This window comes from Gracilinanus agilis, chromosome 1 (assembly GCF_016433145.1).
Source record: "Gracilinanus agilis isolate LMUSP501 chromosome 1, AgileGrace, whole genome shotgun sequence".
Lineage (NCBI taxonomy): Eukaryota > Metazoa > Chordata > Mammalia > Didelphimorphia > Didelphidae > Gracilinanus > Gracilinanus agilis.
The window spans coordinates 477,359,064-477,365,078 of record NC_058130.1 but is presented as its reverse complement, the minus strand read 5'-3'; the positions used below and the strand labels follow the sequence as shown (position 1 = coordinate 477,365,078).

The window sequence follows — 6,015 nt, the reverse complement described above, 5'->3', positions numbered from 1 at the left end:
CGCAGCTATAAATATTTTCGTACAAGTCTGTTTATCTATGATCTCTTTGGGGTACAAACCCAGCAATGGTATGGCTGGATCAAAGGGCAGGCATTCTTTTATAGCCCTTTGAGCATGATTCCAAATTGCCAGCCAGAATGGTTGGATCAGTTCCCAACTCCACCAGCAATGCATTAATGTCCCAGTTTTGCCACATCCCCTCCAGCATTCATTACTCTCCCCTTCTTTCATTTTAGCCAATCTGCTAGGTGTGAGGTGATACCTCAGAGTTGTTTTGATTTGCATTTCTCTAATTATTAGAGATTTAGAACACTTTCTCATGTGCTTATTGATACTTTTGATTTCTTTACCTGAAAATTGCCTATTCATGTCTCTATATTAAATTTTTTAAAAAAGAGTAATTTTTGTGATTGGAGGGGCGAGGAGACACTCTACTTACCTACCTGCCTACCTATCTATATTCTATCTCTTCCAGGGCCCGATACAGTTGCCTCCCCTCTCCAATTGGGGAAAAAAGGGAAAAGAAAAAGAAAATCCATATAATGTATAAAAATAGTCAAGTAAAACATATCCCCATATTGACTGTGTTCAAAAATGTCTCATTCTATATATTAAGGCACAGTTGGTGTAGTAGTAAATTGGCTTAGCCATTATGGAAAGTAATTGGGAACTATACTCAATATTTGCTTCATAAGGACTCATCCAGGTACTGTATTCTGGCCAATTGGCATGTTTGTGACATCTTATAAGTCTGGGATTGCTGCAGACCCTGATTCTATTTGAAAGTAAAATGCCGAAAATCAATTCCAATTTTAGTATTCCTTTCTACCGCCCAAAACAAGCTTGGGCATTCTTTTTCTAAGAGAGTACATACATGTCTACTGTTTGGCAAGGCCACCCAATGAGGGGGCAAAGCGGATAGAGTGCTGGACCTGGAATCAGGAAGACATGAGTTCAAATAAAGCCTCAAACACTTGCTAGCTACACAACTCTGGACAAATTACCTAATATTTGTCTCAGTTTTCTTAACTATAAAAGGAAGATTTTTGGAGCACTTCCCTCCCATGGTTATGAGATAATATTTGTAAAGTACTTAGCACAGTGCCTGGCCCATAGTAGGTGCTTAATAAAGGCTTATTTCCTTCTTTTCTTATTTCCTTTCCATTAATATTTGCTCACATTTAGTAGTGGGGAACCAAGAATCAAGTGACCTGGGATTCTGTTAGAGCTGTACATAGATGTGTCTCCTGACTTGGCTCTTGTCATTTTTTTCATTTGTTTCGGTCACATCTGGCTCTTCATGACCCAATCTGGAGTTTTCTGGGTGGACATATTGGAGTGGTTTGCCATTTCCTTCTTCAGTTCATTTTACAGATGAAGAAATTGAACCAAACTGGGTTAAATTGACTTGCCCACGGGTCATAGAATGAGTTAAGTGCTGGAGGTTAGATTCAAACTCAGGAAGATGAATGTCTTCCTGATTCCAGTACCAATGCTATCCAGAACACTACCTAGCTACCATGTCATGTGCTTGAGACTGTATTTTATTGCTTTTGGGCTGTTTGTATACATTTGTTCCTTTTTTAATGTGTTGTCATGAAAAGCATGCCACCTGCTGCATGTTTGCATCCAATCTAAAACCCAAAGGACTGTGTATTTGCATAATGTAGAACTTAAAGAGCTGTTATTTCCAGGGTGATGGTTTAGATCACAATATCCCCCAACTGGTGGAATAACATTTGCATTTAAATATTAATGAAACTTCCGAATCTTTGCATTGTATTAAAAAGCCTTTTTTACTATTCATTCCTCATCCTCTAGTTCATGCTTGACCCCCCAAAACCCAAACCATAGATGGAGAGAATGAGATTAATTGAATGTTAGAGGTAGAAGGGACCTTCCAGATCATATAGTCATGACTTTTTAGATAGGCAGACTGAAACCCAAAGAGATGAAATGATACCTAGTTAGCAGAGGAACTGGGATATGAATTCAGATTCTCTAGATCCCAGCCAAGAACTCTTTGCATTATACCACATGAAGTAAAGGAACATGGTAGATAGTCTTAAGTCCTATTGATCTGAGGCTTTAGTCAAAGAGTTAGTAGCAGAGAAATATTTTTGGTCTTGATACTGGTTGCTATAAGGGTTCTTATTAGATATATGACTTTGTGTGAGTCATTTGACCTCTTTCTATCTCAGTTTCCTCTCTGTAAAATGGAAACATTGGGCTAGAAGACCTGTGTGATCCTTTCAAGTTCTAACAAGATTTATTTAATTTTGATTTTTTTGGTTTTTGCCTTTCTTTCCAAACATCTTTGTAGCTCAATATTTGTATTATGATGAACAAACACCATGGGTAAAAATAATTTTGATTATGATACAAAGTATAGAGGCAACAATAAAGCATATTTTATAAATATTTGAATGATTTCAATCCTTTTTCTTTAGCCCATACCTTCTAAGAATTGATATCAGTTCTAGGGCAGAGGAAAGGATTAGACAATTGGGGTTAAGTGACTTGCCCAGGACCACAAAGCTAGGAAATCCTCAGAAGGGATTTCAACCATATCAAAGTTGAACTCAGTCTCTTTGGGGAAAAAAAAGGTTCTAGGTGGACAAGTGGTGGTGAAATATAAAAGAACTTGTTGTCATGTACACAATCTTTAGTCATGTACAAAGCATGATTAAAAATGTAGTTCTGGGGTTTCATTAGAAGATGAGGTCTAGGGGGCAACTGGGCTGCCCAGTGGATTGAGAGCCAGGCCTAGAGATGGGAGGTCCTGGGTTCAAATTTGACCTCAAACACTTCCTAGCTGTGTGACCCTGGGCAAGTCACTTTCCCCCCTATCCCCCCATTGCCTAGCCCTTACCACTCTTCTGCCTTGGAACCGATACACATTATTGATTCTAAGACGGAAGGTAAGGGCTTTAAAAAAAAAGAAAGAAAAGAATATGAGGTCTATGTATGCTCACTTCCCCATCAATGTTATCATTCAAGAAAATAGCTTACTTTTTGAAACAGAAATTGTTTGACTGAAAAATATATCTGAAGAGTGTGCATGAGACCAAGTGTGGCTTGTGATTGCCCAAAAAGATCACTTCATTCTTAAAGGAAATGATATTGAACCTGTATCAGAGTCAGCTGCCCCAATACAAAAGGCCACCACAGTAAAAAACAAGGATATCAAAAAATGTTTGCATGGTATCTATGTTTCTGAAAAGCCACAGTGCAACAAGTTGATGAATAAGTTGGAAAAGAACAAAGGCAATGTCCTGAGGAGTCAACTTATTCAGATGTCAAAATAAAAATACTTTTTGCCTCCCCCCCCAAAAAAAGCTCAATTTTCATTCAGGTCCTCTTGACTTTAGGCCTGGCTCTCTGTCCACTGAGCCATTTAGCCGCCCCAGTGATTTGAATTCTTAAATAAGAAAATGTGACTTGAAGGTAGCTAGGTTGGCTCAGTGGATTGAAAACCAGGCTTGGATATGGGAGGTCTTGGGTTCAAATTTGACCTCATATACTTCCTAGTTATGCAACACTGGGCAAATCACTTAACCCCTCTTGCCTAGGCTTTACCACTTTTCTGCCTTAGATCCAATACAGTATTGATTCTAGGATCAAGTCAGGGTTTTAAAAAAAGAAAATGTGACTTACCCTCCCCATTTCTGATTCATTGCAAGGAAACAGCTCATTGAATCACAAAATATCTACTCATTCATAGAACAAATATTTATTATGTGCCTATTTTGTACTATATTCTGAAGAAGACATGCTTCTGCTTTAATGGAGCTTACTTACAACTGGCTTTGTTCTTGGTTCAAGTCTAAGCAATGAGTTACCACTATGATCTAGACCAGCTCATTTGAAAGCAGGAGCTAATTGAAATTAATTACAAATAACTAATTGAAAGAAGTGTTTTCTGATTTAATGATCTGATGGTTGAGTCATTTGGAAGAATTAAACAGAATTAAGCAGGAGAACCAAGAAGGTGCCATGTTGGTAGCCTGAGATTTATCATAAAGTTTAGCTGGAAAAATAACTCTAATAAGAGAGATCTCTTGGCAAAATTTCACAAACCATAGTGACTTCCTACACAATGAAAGGTGGAAAGAAAAGTCAATGGTCTCACAAGCCATTGGGCAAGTAGCCATTGGGCCCAATTGCTTTTTTTAAAATTTGGAATCTTTTATTTAGTTAATTAATTTAGAATATTTTCCCATGGTTACATGATTCATGTTCTTTCTCTCCCCACTTCCCACCCCTCTCCCTTAGCCAATGAGCAATTCCACTGAGTTTTACGTGTATCATTGATCAAGACCTATTTCCATATTATTAATATTTGCATTAGGGACCCAATTGCTTTTTGAGGGTCCTGTTGTTCCAGTTCCCCTTTTTGCCCAGTCTAGAAAGCTAGGATCAAGTTTTTACTATCCTCACTATGGAAGGCTCTCTTGGCCTGGATGAGGAGCTGGCAGTTAGGGAACTAGGAATGATGATGTTTATCATCAACAGGAGGGTCTGCTCATCAGGCGCTGCAATTTCTTTTCTACTTGTTATGATTATCTCTTTTTTATTATGTACTATCACTGTTACTGATTGTGTTTTGCTTAATCAGATTTTTTTCGGAGGCATTTGGAATGTTTCTCTTCTCTTTAGAACATGAGCTAAAGATGCCTGGAGTCCTGGACCAATTCCAAAGCAATTACTACTTAAATTATCACAAAGCTCTTCCCTCCATGTTTTCCTCCCTCTCTTCTCTTCTCTTCCTCTACATATCTTGCAATTAGTGAGAGGATCCGGCTTCTTTCTTTCGTTCTCCCATATTATTGATTTAACAATTCCTAAATTGTTTTCAAGATATCTGCATTTTAGCAGTAGGGGCAGAGATTCTATTCCTCAGGCTGTATTTATTTTCTATAGAGTTTCTCTCATTTTAATAGTGCACCACTGCTATTTAAATAGTGGTTAGTTTAAATAGGTAAACTGGTTCTTCATTAATATTGCCAATATTAATGCCTTGAAGAGCCAAGGATTTCCTCAGTTCAGGGGGTGGTCAGAAAATGACTCGTATTGGTTAGAAAATAATCATTTGGGTGAATTTGGCTCCAGTTTTAGCATCTAGGTTCACTTGGCAAGGTTTGAAAATTTCACACACACACACACACACACACACACACACACACACACACACATTCTGCATTGGAAAATTAGGCCTCCTGTGTGTTATTAGCCCCCAGAGAGCTTGAGCTTCCAATATAATGTAAACATTGCATGTACCATTGAGAGTGGAATTATTTAGCCCTAAGAATATATGCATTTTAAAAGCCCTTAACACAGTGCCTGGCACAAAATAAGAGCTTAATAAATGTTTTTGATAAAAAATATAATTTACAAATGCATTTATTGTGTTTTCTTTATTATTACATCCTAGATAACACCCTACTTTGACTACTCTAGTCTTGGATCTGACCAGCACCCATCTATTTAGAGACAGCTTAAGAACTTAGTCTAAGGGCTCCTCTTTCATTTCTTAGATCCATCTTTTCAGTCCCTTGGAAAAATCAAATCAATAAGCATTTATTAAGCATCGCTGTGCCAAATGTGGTAAGCATCATTGATAAAAATAAAGATATAGGAGGCAGCTGGGTAGCTCAGTGGAGTGAGAGTCAGGTCTAGGGACAGGAGGTCCTAGGTTCAAACCCGGCCTCAGCCACTTCCCAGCTGTGTGACCCTGGGCAAGTCACTTGACCCCCATTGCCCACCCTTACCAATCTTCCACCTATGAGACAATACACCGAAGTACAAGGGTTTAGAAAAAAAATTAAAAAAAAATAAAGATATAGATGGTCTATTGAGGGGAGAAACCATGCAAATGACTACATACAAACAAAAGGAATACAGGATAAATTCAGATAATTTCTCAGGGAAGGCAATAACATTCAAAGGAATTGGCAAAGCCTGATAAAGTCTTCTTGCAAAAGGTAAGATTTTAGCTGAGATTAGGAAGGATCC

The 6,015-nt window shown here is 38.0% G+C and overlaps 1 pseudogene; it reads left to right on the top strand.

Moving 5' to 3' along the window:
• The window catches only part of LOC123253084, a 27,522-nt pseudogene extending 24,272 nt beyond the window's left edge, over positions 1-3,250 (top strand).
• Positions 3,251-6,015: the final 2,765 nt, after the last annotated feature.